A 15,371-nucleotide genomic window follows, 5' to 3' on the forward strand; every position below is an offset into this window, starting at 1 on the left:
CAATGCACAGAAGAGCCAAGGAATGGCCATTTAAAACCACACACTTCTGCCTGCACCTGTTCCTGGTCTGAACTAGTGCGGGAGGAATGCTGGGCATATCTTAACATTTCCTGACTTTACGCCCAGCCTTACTTACTCGACTGATCGGGTTATGTTATGTTAAGGGTACTTATATAGCACACCGTCACCAACGGAATTGATCCCCAGGCGCTCTGGCGGATCTGTAAACAGGAGGAGGGCAGGTAGGGTTAGTCGGGAGAAGGGGAGTGGGAGAGGTGGTGTGCTGTTGGCGGCTTCCGCTCGTTATACACTGAGTGCTGGGCTTTGGTGCAAGTATCGGATCGGGCGAGGCCTCGTGTGCTGTAGGTGCTGTCTATGTGTTGTTCATGCAGTGTGGTAAAGTGCGTGCAGAGAAATGGTTGTGTGAGTTTTGTGTGCATTGAGTATGCAGAAAATTGAGGGTTGGGTTAGTTAATGCCTTTGTGTAAGTCTTTATGCACTTAACCATCATATAAAAAGATAAGGAAAAGGACAGCTGCCCCAAGCAGGCACACATATATGCTTAATATGTCGATCATCTGATGCTAACTTGCGTTGAGTTCTGCTGCTCAATGTGCTATGCAGCTCAACTATGGACTTGAAAGCAAGGCAGCGCCAGCATTTCAAGGACCGACCAGACCAGTCGCAGTGAAAGGTTCCAAGGATACCCCGGAACAAAACATTTCCAAGAGCAGTCCTGTTTGTGAATTAGGGGTGCACTCACTGCCCCACCCCCTATACCACACATGCCCGGTGTACGGTCCATCCACACTCGATAGAAACAGAACATCTGAATGCGTGCATCATAGATGCTTGCCCATCCCTCAATTCTGATTTGGCTATTTTTGAAAATGTTTCCATTGCGCAAGTGGCCCCGCAACAGAAAAGTGTCTTTGCTTAAAGGGCCATGATTGACGTAAGGGTGATGCGCAATTGTGGCCCACCAAGACACACACACCAAGACACACATTGTTCATCCTCCATGGATGTGTGCAGAAATGTGCAACTGCGCATTTCTGCATGTAGGGAGCAAGTGCGACTATGCTGCTTGTGAACATGCACATTCCTGCAAAGCTGTAGAGTGCCCAACGCTTTAGAGTCACCTAGAAGCTGAAATGTTTGCATTAGAGTACACACAGGGAGAAATGGCATATGAGGAGGGACACAAAGCCTGTAGGTGTTTGGTTATTTGCCCACCCAGTTGCTGCCCAACCCACACCCAGAACACCTCCTCACGGGTATTCTTTGAGCTCGCTTTACTCAAGCCTTACCATCGAACTTTGCACTCAAAGTGCCTACCAGTGCTTTGTCAAAGCAGTCTCCTGAGAGTTGATATTGATATTTTATTTCTATCACGCTCGTACACAATTGTGTCAGAGCGCGACAAGGCAAGGGAGGGGAACAGGGAAGAACAAAACAGCGCTATTACTATAAGATTCATTCATTCATCTCCCTCTCAAATTTTTCTTTTTGTTTCCTTTCCTCTTCCATCTGTTTTCCAGTAAATACTGAGCCCTCTCTTTTCTCCTGAAAGCTTCCTGTTTCTGCCGGATTCTGTATCGCAGTTGCTCATCATCCATATCAGATGATTCCGAGGCTCTTTCGCTTCTTTGCTCTTCCCTCTCAGCTGAGCCATAATCACCCAGTCCACCGAGTCCAGTGAGGGAAGCCAGTGCACTGGACTGTGCCAGCTGCCTTGCAGGAGCTTTTGTTGCTTTACGGTGGGGGTGGGCCTCTTTAGCTACACTATACATTTCCTCATTTGTGACATCTAAAAGAAGTTCTGTTAGCACCATTTTTGTGAACAACATCAGCTGATATTCCTTTCCCTCTTCTGTTACTTCTGGTTCACTTGGCTCCTTCGGAGGGGGTGGAGAAGGACTTCTGCTTACTTTGCCACTACTTACAGGCTGCTCTGGATTTTCCTCCTCATCTTCCTCATCATTATCAAAGGTGCTTTTCTGAGGTACAAGTGAGCCATCCCCCACTTCAGTGTCTTCCGAAGGACTCTTTTGCTTTTTTGACATCTGAAAGCGCTGCAGTTCGAGTCTTTGTTTCTCTAATTCTTTCGGTTTTTCCCGTTCAATCTTTTCGAAACCCTGCCGAATCCAGACAGGCAGGGTCCTGCGTTTCAAGGCATCAATTTGTGGAGGAGGCTCTGGTGGCTTCACAGGTACTGGAACAGGTGATCGTTGGCGATCTCTGAAGGAGGTCCGTTCCCTTCGGTTCTGTCGAGGTGCTGGAGTGACTGGAGGTGCTGGTGGTACTGGAGGTCCTGGTTGCCAGTAGGGAGGATGAAAGCCACCAATGGGGAGGACCGAATGAAGCTCCATGCTGGTAATCAAACTGGTTCACCGGAGGAATTCAAATGTTACCAGGATGTCCACCAAAGCTATGGTTGTTCTGATTAAACATGTGCCTATTCTCAGAAGTAAATTCACCACTGTCCTGGCTGTTACTGCCTTCAGATGGCGGTACAAGGTCCATTGGCCCAGGAACAGGAGGTATCCATTGCTGTTCAGGAGGATGAGGTGGTTGGTGATGCATTTCCCATTCTGGTTGCCACATTCTGTTGAAATGTGGGTCACTGGAAGCTTCCATGGTTATTTGGGTTAACTTCTATTGCTGAAACATCTTGTCCATTCTGGACCACAGATTGCTGACCCACTGTATCAGTGCTAGTAATCCCTCAATGTTTTGTCCATCCTTGTTGTAGATATACTTCTTTAACACTCGCCATTTCCTCAGAACCTTTCTCATTATAAAGGCAGCATGAGAAGATTGCTTCGGCAGAGCCCTAATGGGTACCTTGAGATGGGTATAATTATTTACTATCTCCAAACGAGCATCCTCAAATTTCCAAACAAAGGTGTTCTAGAACTGGGACAAACTATCAAAACCTTGGTCTTATCAATGTTAATTTTTAGATTATTTTCTTTAGTATAGGCCAACAGCACACCAATAGAGCGCTGGAGGCCAATTGGGGTGTGGTCCAGTAGCACCATATTATCAGCATACCCTAGCCAATTCACAGGTTCACACCCCAATTTGGGAGGAAGATTACACGCAACTCCCAGCTCCAAGGCCATATCAGCAATATATCAATTGTAAAGCAGGGGGGCTAAGGCACAACCCTGCTTTAATCCTTTATTTTTCAATATGGGCGGAGCAGTCATGCCCTCTTGGTTCTCGGACCATTGCACAAGTGTCAGTATACAGCATTTTGATGTAATGAGGGAGACATAGCTAAATAACCCAAGTCTGAAGCTTCACCCAAAGTCTAACTCGGGGGAAAGTAAATGCTTTGCTAAAGAGTAAATGCTTTGCTAAAGTCAACAAAGCACAGATACAGTTTCTTAGCCTTGGGGCGGGAAGCTTCTGACATCAGGCAATGTATCGCGCAGATATACAACTTAGTAGAGTGCTCCTTTCTAAAGCTAGCTTAGAGTTTGTTAAGTAGGCCTTTTTCCTCTGCTTATTTATTTAGTCTCTTAAAAAACATCATGAAAAGAATCTTCTGAATCCTATCCATCATTGCAAGGAGCCAGTAATTGTAGGGGCTACGCCTGTCTCACTTTTTGAATATCGGGATGAGGAAAGCCGCCTGCTGCAAAGGCAATACCGGCTCTCCATTCTCACCAAGAAGAGAGCCCATATCCAAGCCCGCATCTCTGTGGCATCTAACAACTCGGCTGAACTCTTTAAAATCTGCAAGGATCTGGCCAATCCTGCCGCAGTCTCTACCTCTCCTGTCCCCTCCCAGGCCCTCTGTACGGCACTGGCTTCTCACTTCATTTAAAAAACCCAGGACATCCTGTCCTCACTCTCCTCCTCTCTCCTCCCTCCCTCTACTCCCTGCTCTTCCTCTGATCCTTCTGCAGCCACCCCCTCCCTCCTTCTCTGCCTTTCCCCTTCTCTCTGCAGACGAGGTCTCTCGACAAGTCCGATCTATGAAAGTCTCGTCGAAACAGGCAAACCCCTGTTCCTCCAAAACTATCAAGGACCACATCGACTCCCTGGCTCCTGCCCTGGCTGACTTCTGCAATCACTCCTTAGCCACCAGAGTCTTCTCATCCCCCCTGAAGCACTCCCTTGTGCACCCTCTTCTTAAGAAACCCTCCGCTGACCCCTCCTGCCCAGCTAACTATCGCTCAATCTCCATCACTCCCTTCCTGGGCAAACTTCTGGAGAAACTGGCCATCTCCCATCTTAATCTCCACACCAAATCTGTTGGCTGTCTTCATGACCATCAGTCTGGCTTCAGGGCTGCCAGAAGCACGGAAACTGCTCTCCTGAACATCCGTGAAGACCTGCTCTCCAACACCCCTTGTGTCCTCATCTTGCTTGATCTCTCTTCTGCCTTTGACACTGTCAGTCATGCCATCCTGCTCAACTGTCTCCGTGACAACCTGGGTATCACTGGACAGGCCCTGGCGTGGCTGACTTCTTTCCTCTCCAACCGACCCTCCCAGGTCCAACTTGGGTCCTTCCTCTCCGATATCTTTTTCTCTACCTGTGGTGTCCCCCAGGGATCTAACCTCTCTCCCTGGCTGTTCAATCAATACCTGGCACTCCTTGCCCATCGCATCACTGCTCTACGCCCCAACTTTCAGTGCTATGCGGATGATACCCAGCTCATTTTCAGGCTACCCTCTGCCTCCTCCTCTCCTTCCCTCATCTCTGACTGTCTGCTATCCAGGAGTGGTGTGCCACCAATGACCTCTGCCTTAATGCCAGTAAGACTGAGATTCTACTCATCGGCACACCCACTCCTCCTTCCCTGCAGCTCTCTGGCCGGCCTCTCTTGGCCCTCTTCTTGCCCCCACCTGCAACGCTAAAAACCTTGGGGTCATCTTCGACTCCACACTCTCCGTCTCTCCTCACATCTCAGACGTCTCTAAGAAATCACACTACCAGCTGCACCTCCTCAGAGGTATTCTTCCTTTCCTCTCCTTCCCCCAGAAGCTCACTGTCTCCAAAGCCTGGGTTCTCTCTAAGATGGACTATTGCAACAGTCTCTATCTTAATCTGCCTGCCTCTTCTCTCTGCCCTCTCAACTTATCCAAAACAGGATTGCGAGACTTGTCCTTGGCCTCAAGCCCAGGGATCGTATCTCTCCAGGACTAAAATCTGTGCACTGGCTCCCAGTGGCTGCAAGGATTAAGTTCAAAACCCTCTGCATTGTCCACAAGGCCTTCTGGGGCCTGGAGCCGCAATACCTTCAACTCTCTCTTCCCAAATACCTTCCTTCTCGAGCTCTTCGCTCATCTGCCTCCAACTCCCTCAGGGTCAGTGGCATCTCCATGCAACAAGTGGGTGGACAAGCTCTCTCTTCAGCAGGGGCCTTCCTCTGGAACAGCCTTCCTGCCTCCCTGAAACTTGAGGAGAACCATCTCCAGTTCCGGAAACACCTCAAAACCTTCCTCTTTGCTTCTGCTTTCTCTGCCTCTCTCCCCTGCTGATTTTCCTGTCTGAAACTGCACTGGTTACCTGGCCACCTTTTCTGAACTTGGGTCCAGGCCCTGCACCTGCCCTGCCCCCCTGGCAATCCCACGTACCTGGGGACTGTTTTTCTGTATCCCTACAGTCCCCTACCAGCACTTATTTTGCTCTTACCCTGCACTTGCTACCATCTGGCCGCTTTATTGATCTTATTTATTCTTCTATCCCTTGCACTGCACTTTTCCCCTCTTCCTTCCCCCAGGCACTTTTCCTTCTCCCTACCCTTGCACTTGCGCGATCTGAATAACACCTGGCCTAGTAGGATCGTTGTCTGTCTTCCCACTGTTTCCCCTCCCTTGCCTAGTCGCGCCCTGAAACACCTGTGTATGGGCGCGTTATAAATGCAATATCATATCATATCATATCACTGTCATCCGCCAACTCTCGGGGATGTTACCTGTAATATGGATATTATGAAATAGTTGTGACAGTGTGGTAGCCCAGAACAAAGGATTAGACTTAATAATCGCATTTGCCAGACCATTAGGTCCAGGTGCACAGGAATTATTAAGCCTCTTAATGATTAGTAGTAAGTCTTCGATGTCAAATGATAACTTCTCATCCGCGCCGGATAGCCAGGATACCACAGTATCGGGTTCAATGTTGGCATCACAATATAGAATTTGTATTGCATTATTCCATATCATGCCCAAAATCACGTTATCTTCCTGGACTGTCCGTGCTGATGTGAATTTCCTAATAAGAGACCAGCATTTTCTGTTGTCATTTCCGTGTAATAACTTAAAAAGGAGCATCCAGTTAACATTGGACAATGAGACCTTGTGAGCCTTGAGCCAGTTTTTATAGCGTGTGGACAAGTTTGACATTGTTCCTCTTTTATCAGTCAAGGGGATCATCCTATCTCTCATTACCTTAGCTCTGGCAACTGCAATATTCCCTTTTTTTGTTTGTATTAAGATATTAAAAGAACCATAACCCGAAGCAGCTCTAATAGCAATGTATTTATTTAGACCAAGTTGTTTGCTCAGTATCCTGATCATCCCATCAAAATCCCAGCCATGGCTTTCAAGCCAGCCTAAAAGGGAATATTCCCTTTCTGAGATTTCTTTATTAAAGCTTGTTTAAATTCAATTTTGACCATGTGATACGGTTTCCTTGGGAGTTTATCGTCACCCGATCGCCAGTATTCTGCTACAGCTGGGCTTGTCCAGACGTGTAGACCATTTCAAGACTGCATGATCACTGTACCTATTATGCTCTATGACTAGATCACTACATTGATTAGCAGTGTCATAATCTGTCAAGATATAATCAAGACAGGAATTTACTCTGCCATTGGTCCATGTGGGACGAGACGTCCTCACTTGGTTCCCCACTATTATTAAGACAAAGCATATCATATGATCCAATTAGCAACCCCCAACCCGCACTTCTAGAGCAATGTTTAACACGTGGCTCTGTATATGTTTTGCTGCTCGAAATGTCGCCATTGAGGGCCGAGTGAGAGTGCCATTGAGTGCCATTGAGGGCCACTACAATTACTCTTCCCTATGGACATAGCTCAAACCAAGAGAACAAAAGACCCTCAACAACATGCATCAAGTCAATTTGTCCTCCATTCGTGGGGGGAGCATATACATTGATTTACAATATGGGCACCCAAAGACAGAAAGGTTCAGACATGACTGCAGGTAGGATGTAGGGGTTAGTAGAACCGCTAATGTAAGGTGTTAGAGTAAATTGTACACGCACACCTATGGCTTGTCCCCCAGTCCACCAGCAGAATTGTTCCTCTGCCTTGGAAGGTTGAGGCAGAGAAAAAAGACAGGAAGATGGATCTTGTTGCCCACTCAACCATTTAGTGGAAGTCATGGCATCCAGGAAAATCACCTTAAGTGTGAGCAATCTTAACAAACAAGAATGAAGGGTCTCAAACAGAGCTCCCATAAGAAAAGTTAACACTAAATTAAAATACCACACCGGAACAACGAACTTGTGTGGGGGACATGGATTGCATTGACCCCCGTAGAAATTGCATGGCCGCTGGGATAGTTGAAAAAGAACCCTCTTCAAAACCGAAATGGCAGCAAGGTACCTATTCATAGTGTCAATCTGCAGGCCTGTCGGGGCAATGCATTTGTCTTGGAAGCAAGACAATGCAGCGCAACACAGGTTTGATCCCGCGCTTAGAAACCATTCACCGATATTAAGCGTCTTATAATTGAACAATAAATAAATAATAGCAGAAGATCCAGAACAAAGGATGTAGAGCAAGTAAAAGGGTCCAGATCCTTCTCTGGCACCAATTTACGCCACATGCATGCATACATGGATTTGGAGGTGGGTCTCCTAGCAACCATTCAGGAGCCAAGCATGAAGGTTCAGTTGTAGGATCCGTCCCTTAGATTGGGAAAGGAGGTCTGCTCTCTGCGGAAGACACCATGGAGGGCAGATGCCCATGTCCAACAACTCCAGGTATCATGTTCTCCAGTCCCAGTCCGGAGCAATGAAGATCATCGTGGACTCAAACAGGCTTAGCGTCCTTATAACCAGAGTTTTGACAGGGATCAGTGGGTACGCATACAGGAGTTCAAAGTCTCACTTGAATGTCAAAGCGTCTTACAGAGCTTCCTGCAAAGGGAGGTTCTTAGAGCAGTACCACTTGCACTTCTGGTTCACATTGGAAGCGAGAAAAAGGCCCACCTGAGGTGTCCCCCAATGCGACAACACCTCCTTCAGAACTTCCTGACAGAGCTCCCACTCATGTGAAGCAAAAGAGAGTCTGATTCGGGCATCCACCAACACGTTTTCCTTGCCGGCCAGATAAGACATGCTGTTCTCCAGGGCCCAGAACCACAATCGTATTGCTACTGTGCACAGAGGTAAAGAGCCCACTCCACCTCGCTTGTTGAGGTAGTGCATGGCCACTCTGTTGTCTGTCAGGATCAACATAGTTTGGCAAAGTAGAGAAGGGAGGAAAGCGACCAAGACCAGCCTGATTGCCTGCAACACCAGAAAATGGATGCATTTCTGGAACTCCAGTTGAGACCAAAGGGCGCTCACCAAACAGATCTTGGAGGTGAGTGCCCAGCCCTTCAGGGGTGTATCCGTGATTAAAGACAGTTGTGGCCAGGGTTATTGAAACAACACAGCCTTCAGCAGATTGTCCCTCCAGAACCACCACTCCAGGTATTTTGACACCTTCTCTGAGAACTGGAGAGGTACTGAGTTACATCTCTGAACTTGAGACCACAGGCAAGTGAGAAGCCACTGAAGCGACATCATGCGCAGTGAAGCCTCTGACACAATAAGGATGCAGGAGGCCATAAGACCCAGCCATTTCCTGTGGCTCGTAGAAATGTACCATCCTGGTGATGTTTGCTACTTGGTCCTCAGGCAGGAAGGCCTGGCCCAAGCGAGTGCCCAATACCACCTCAATGAGGGACTGGGATGGCAAAAACTGAAGTTGAGGCAAAAGCCCAAACTGTGCAACAGGCTGCACATCCGGTACATGTGCACCAACATATTGTGTGGGCAGCAAGCTCGGTCGAGCCAGACATCAAGATTGGGAAAAACATGGATACCTTCCTTTCCAAGGTGAGCTGCTACCAGTGCCAGCAGCTTGGTGAAGACCCTTGGTGCCGAATGGCAGGACCTTGAACTGGTGATGGCAATTTCCCACCATAAATCTACTTCTTGTACTTCTTCTGCTTCCTGTGGATCGGCACATGGAAGTATTCATCCACTGAGACCAGCCAAACGTGCAGGTCCTGAGCCTGATGGATGTGGGATAGGGTAACCAACTTGAATTCGTCCTTGATTAAGTAAAAGTTCAGAAACCTCATATCCAAGATGGGGTGATGGCCCCTGTCCTTTCTTCAGCACCATAAAATAGGTTGAATACCACCCCTTGCCTAATTCTGAGTAGGGCACCAGGTCCATGGCACCCATTGCCAGAAGATGCTAGACCGCTTCCCCTAGAAGAGGGTCCGGAGACGAGAACTGGCTGTACGGTGGATGGTCAGGAGGATCATATGCAGGTTGTTGCCATCAAACAGTGTGTCTAGAAGCTTCTCCTGGACAACTGTGACCAAAACTGATGTTCTCAGCCAAGAGTATCTCCTCAAAACCGTGCAGGTAGCCATCGTCCTGGCCACACAGTCAGTGGTATCCAGGGCAGATTGGAGGATCTGGTGGGAAGTCGCCTCGCTAATCACACACCCAGGCTTGCAGATCCCAAAATATTCCTGCCCCATGCATCCAGTCTTTTGCTCTCCCTGGCGGGTGGCAAAGAGGGGAAAGATGTTGTTTTCAGGTTTGAGTGGATTAACGACAAAGCTCCCCAACGATGCATGGCAAAAAGGAACAGTGGGTCTGTGGGTGACAGTCTGTGCTATTTGCCAGATCCTGGTCTATAGTCAGCCCCCAGGCTGGTTTGGACCACAGCTGAAGGACTGGTGTCTCCATAGCTTGGTGAATGGCAACAGTGTTTCCGTCTTTGCGCCCTCATCCAGAATATCTGTGAGCTCATATTGTACCGTGGTTCAGGAGAGGGCCAACAATCCTATAGTATCCACCACCTTGGCAAACAGGTGCTGAAAAGCTGCTGTGGCATACCTGGGGTGGGAGCAGAGAGCAAGTCGGCTGCAAGATCCACCTATTCTCCTTGCTCACCATAGAACTCCTCTGGGAAGCCCTTACCTTCCCTAGGTTCAAGGGGTTCTTAACCAAAATAAATGTGAACCCTGTCTTCATTATAAATGTCTTTCTCAGGACATGAATGCACCCTTGGGGAGCAAGGCCTATTCCTGAGAAATTCCGGCATCACTGACTCTGGCCTGTGCCTGTGGCACTGAGGAAGGCAGTCTAGAGGTTGGAAGACCGACGTCTGAAGACGAAGTGGTGCAGCCTTGAGAAGGGATCTTGTCCATCACTCGCACGGTTTTGGCCAGAGGGCGCACAGCTGTACGACATATCGGTATCTGTGCCAGCTCGTCTGAGTGCAGTGAACTCTGATGCTGCAAGCGGGGCCAAGGTGAAGTCAGCGGTGCCTGGGCCTTGGCAAAGTTGTCAGCATCTTAAGCCTGAAGGCCTTCCATTCCCCTGGAGTAGAGGATCGGTTGTGGAAAGGTACCTGATCTAATGTGGTGCCTGATCTTCTGGCACATTCCTGTAGTGGTGGCTCCTCTTCTTTGACGAGGAAGAAGAATGGTGCCTTGGCAAACTGCTGGGAGACTGAGACCTCTTGCAGTGCGTCTTTTTCATTTTTCTCCTTCTGAACCGGGGACCATCATTTGGAGTTGTGATCCACAGCGGAGTGAACAAGTCCTCTTGTCACTCTTCTCCGTGTGGAGGAAGATGAACAGCTTTGTCTCCCGCTCCTGACGTGCCTTGGGGTGCATTGACTTACACAACGTGCAATCCTGCGTGCCGTGCCGCCCACCCAGGGAACAAAGACAAATCCAGTGAGGATCCTAGACAGAAATATGCAGTCGATGCAGGGTTTAAACCCAGAAGACTTTGGCATAATGTCGAAAGTAATGAGAAGTGAGAAAACTTCAAAGAAGCGGTGTTCCTAAAGTGAGCAGAGTGTGTGGAAAAAAGTTACTTAAGTCAAATGGCGCAGTGCCTCTATATATACTGGCCCCTATGTCATTTCTGCATGGGAACGTATAGAGGCATCCAGAGGAGCCAACGTGAAGCCTCACTGTGCCCCATAGCAGTGGAAAGATTTCCCAAGAGCAACTGCGCTGGGAGATAGATATCAAAGATGAGGAATCGATGGGAGGAAGGAATCCACGTGAAAGAGAGCATAGGAGAGCAAAAGTATCCCACCTCCATCTGAGGAATTGGATCTCCAATAAGACAGTGAAGGAGGTGGGTACAAGAAGGCCTACAGGATTAAAACTGCTGATCGCTAAAGGCAGTGTCTCTAAAAAGATATAACAATGCTACAATAGGCTCAACCTGGAAGAGTTAGATGATACTTTGCCCTATCTGAAGAGTGGGTAGAGAGAATTGGATGTCCCGATCCCATTAAAGTCATGGTACCTCTATTTGGGAGCAGACACGGAAAAGCTCTTTTTGCACGGTAGTGAAGGAATGTGCTTACAAAACGTGTTATCGTTGGTACCTAACTCCTGACGGAATACAAAAGATTTCCCCAGATGAATTGAGAACATGTTGGCGTAATTGTGGCAACACTGGAGACCTGGGACATATGTGGTGGCCCACAATACAAGAGTATTGGAAAGAATTGCTAGCATGGATCAAAGTGGTAGTGGGAACACAGCTACCATGAAACCCAGTTTCAACTGATTTCAGGGTTACGGATGAGGAGGGGGCATATCCACTCTCGGACACAGTGCAAGGCTAATATCCACTTGCTTAATAGGACATGCCTAACTATAGTTTGATTTTGGAAGGCCCCCAAAAGGCCCCAGTAGCATACTGGTGGGCGAAAATATGGGAGATACTATTCATGGAAAGATTGTCAGCCTTGGTCACTAATAATCTTACTAAATATATCTAAGTGTTGTCCTCATTCATTGATTTTGTCAAAGATCATGAATCTGTATATCATAGACCCCAAATGCTCAAATATTTGCAGCTATTATGACAATAGCTGGTCCCGTTCCATCCTCTTTATCGACTGAAAGGAATTGGGGCTTGTCGTGTCCGGGACAGACGCGGTTAAGTGCTTCTTAACGAGGAGCCCTGACGCACACACAGAGACCAATGGGGATGCGCGCACTGGTGCATGGGCAAAGGGTTTTACTGCACTCTGCAGTTCACCGGCACGAAAATTAAGGAAAGGAAGCAACTGAACCTGTCTCTATGTGTTTATTTATCTAGCCTTTTTCCCTCGAGACAAGTAGCACAAATTAGAGGGTGTTTACTTTACTTTAAATTATTTTAAGACACTGCCAAAGTGGCCCTGGGGCATACGGGCGGCGAAGAAATTAGAAGATAGTACAATGTATTAACATAGGTCCACGCTAGCCCTAACCCAGGATTATCTGAACAGATGCATTTTCAGATGTTTATTAAAGCACTCCTGAGACGAGCAGCTTCTTAATTCAATGGGCAGGGCATTCCACTTGAAGGGAGCAGCCACACAGAAAGCACCTTTTTTTTTTACTAATTCAAGGTTGGCTTTAGGTATTTGCATCAGTTTAAGACTGCTTGAGCGCAGGGTGCGTTATTCTAGCTTGTTTTTAAGTCTGCCGGTTATGTCTGCAGGGAAGAGCCCTGCCAAGGATTTATAGGTTATCGTCAGTACCCTAAAATCTATCCTAGCTACTATGGGAAGCCAATGCAGACTTCTCTGCATCTCCAATACATGTTCACACTTCCTCATCCCCATAATCGCTCTAATGGTGCTGTTTTGCACTACTTGGAGTTTAGACAGTTCTCCTTTACCAATACCCACTAATAGAAAACTACAATAGTCAATTCTAGACTAAATAATGGCCCGGGCAACTGTTTCGCAGCCCTTTTGGGAGAGAAATGGGCAAATATGAGAAAGTAGCCTCATATAATAAGCTGAAGCCGAAACAAGGCTATTGACCTGTACTGTCATGCTTAATGTCTGATCAAATGCAACACCCAATATTTTTATTTTTCCTTTTGTGGAGATGTTGTGTTTAGCAATGCGGAATGCATCCTATTTCCGCGTTAAGCTTCAATAATCTGGGCCTAGAACCAATGATCATAAATTCAGTTTTTTTGTGGTTCAAGGCCAACCCATTCGTATCCATCAATTCTTGTATAGGTTTGTACATTTCTTTCACCATTTCGGAGTCCTTCTCATAATTACCTGATAGAGGGATAAGGCATTGTGAATCGTCGGGATAGTTTGAGAAACATATCCTTTTTGGTTCTAGTAGCTGGAAAAGTGGAGCTGTAAAGATGTTATCCAAAACAGGGGACAAAGAAGCCCCCTGCGGGACGCCATAGCACAGCGGGGCAGGATCGGCCTCTGCTTGCTTACTGCCTACCCGCATGGTTCTGTTTCCTAAAAAGGACTGCATCCACTCCATCGCTTGATCGCTAAAGTTGACCACCTCCTGTAATCTAGTCAGAAGCAATGAGTGGTCCAGTAAATCAAATGCAGATGATAAGTCCAATGACATCAGTAGCATGGTTTTCCCTTCGTTAATATTAGATATCCTATTGGACTTACATTTGAATAGAGCCGATTCTGTGCTAAAGCCTGGTCTGAAGCCCGTTTCCAGGCCACAGTGAATTTCGCATCAGCTGGGAACACTAAATTGCCAACAAAGGTGCGATTTGCTTAGCCCATTCCACCTCACCCTTTCACATCGTGACCGCTCAGAGTCAATAGTGACAGCTATCCTGATACTGCGCTACCCTCGAAATGTCGGAAAGTGAAGGACAAGATCAGAAATCACTGAGTGCAGCTGCATTTTGCCGACCAGCTTCTTTTGACATGGGAGATCAGTAAGCCCTTGGACAACGATGGGATTGATGGCTCTGCTGATTTGAAAACTACATGCCAGCAGACGATGAACACGCTGCAGACACATTTGCGAGGAGGCTTTTAATGAACCTGGTGGGGGATTAAGTTGAGGACCTCATCCCTACATTCACGCCTGATGAGATACATACATATGAGGGATTTAAGGGGGCACGGAGTGCTTAGTTTAACCCCCAGCATAAGGCCATGAAACAAACACCTTCAACACAGCGTGTCAGACGACGGGTGAGTTTATGGACGCTTTTGAGACTCGATTAAGTCGGTAGCTCAATGGGAATTCTGCAAGTTTACAAATGAAGAAGCCATCCGACTCCGAATTATCGGAGGGTGGCTGTTGTCTGCATTTAGGAAATAATTACTCCGTGAGCCTCTCCCGCTTGCCACCATCCTGCAAATGGCCAGGACAGAGGCCAGAGCTGATTTGCAGGCATCCCAGATGGCAACAAACAAGGGGCCTGCAAGAGAACAGGCATATCACATCACTCAAGGGGGAAGAGAGACACTGCTGCTGTAACTTCGATAAAGTACGTGTCGACTGGAAGATGTTACATATCCGGCCTACCCTTTCCACATGAGGAAGGAGTGAGATGCTCCACCTTTGTACACAAATGCACCACCTGTGGGAGAGAAAATCACATGGCCAGGGTTTGCAATGTGCTAACACGCACAAACTCTGATCCCTAGAAGAGACCACCTGCCAGAAGAGACCTTGTGAGCCACATCAGGCAGATCAAACGAAGATCTCCTTCCCCTCCGCCCATGTCCAAAAGGAATCAACATGACTATGGCTATATGATGAATGATGTAGTGACAGCCCCGGAAGGAGACATTGACATTCAAATAGGGGCACACCCCACCAAATTCATCATTGACACGGGTGCCACTCTGAACATTTTGTTCTGAATTTTGCAAAATTAGACCCCCACCTCAACTAACACCCTCAGAACTAAAAGTTTCCCAAGTGTGGCCAAGGGACATATCAAAAATCATGAGAAATGTTCTACCTTTCTCAGCTACAAAGGTAGACGTGCTATGGCAGAACTACACGTCCTCCAAGGCGAAGTACCAGGAAGCAATGTACTAGGCCACCCCACGGCGGTTGAGATGAACAATACCGCTGTAACATGTATCATGAGACATAATGTGCCAATTGCTCAACAGTTTCTGGAATTATTCAAGGGCATCGGAAGCCTCAAGGGAGACCCAGTGACTCTTCACATAGACAAGTCAGTGCCACCAGTGGCACAGCAGCCGAGGAAAATACCCATTCACCCACAGCCACAGGTAGCAAAGGAGATTCAGTGTCTGTTGAACGAGGATATCATTGATGCCAGAATGCGGTCCCACTCAATGGGTCTCGCATGTGGTG

The 15,371-nt window shown here is 47.6% G+C and overlaps 1 protein-coding gene and 1 pseudogene across 1 annotated transcript in view; both read right to left on the reverse strand.

The window, feature by feature from the left end:
• Positions 1 to 15,371, reverse strand: part of MYO15B (myosin XVB) — a 721,855-nt gene that overhangs the window by 425,546 nt on the left and 280,938 nt on the right. The window lies entirely within an intron of this gene.
• LOC138582636 (arginine/serine-rich protein PNISR-like) lies at positions 1,477 to 2,675 on the reverse strand (annotated as a pseudogene).

Source organism: Ambystoma mexicanum, chromosome 3q (assembly GCF_040938575.1).
Source record: "Ambystoma mexicanum isolate Mex_15411 chromosome 3q, UKY_AmexF1_1, whole genome shotgun sequence".
Classification (NCBI taxonomy): domain Eukaryota; kingdom Metazoa; phylum Chordata; class Amphibia; order Caudata; family Ambystomatidae; genus Ambystoma; species Ambystoma mexicanum.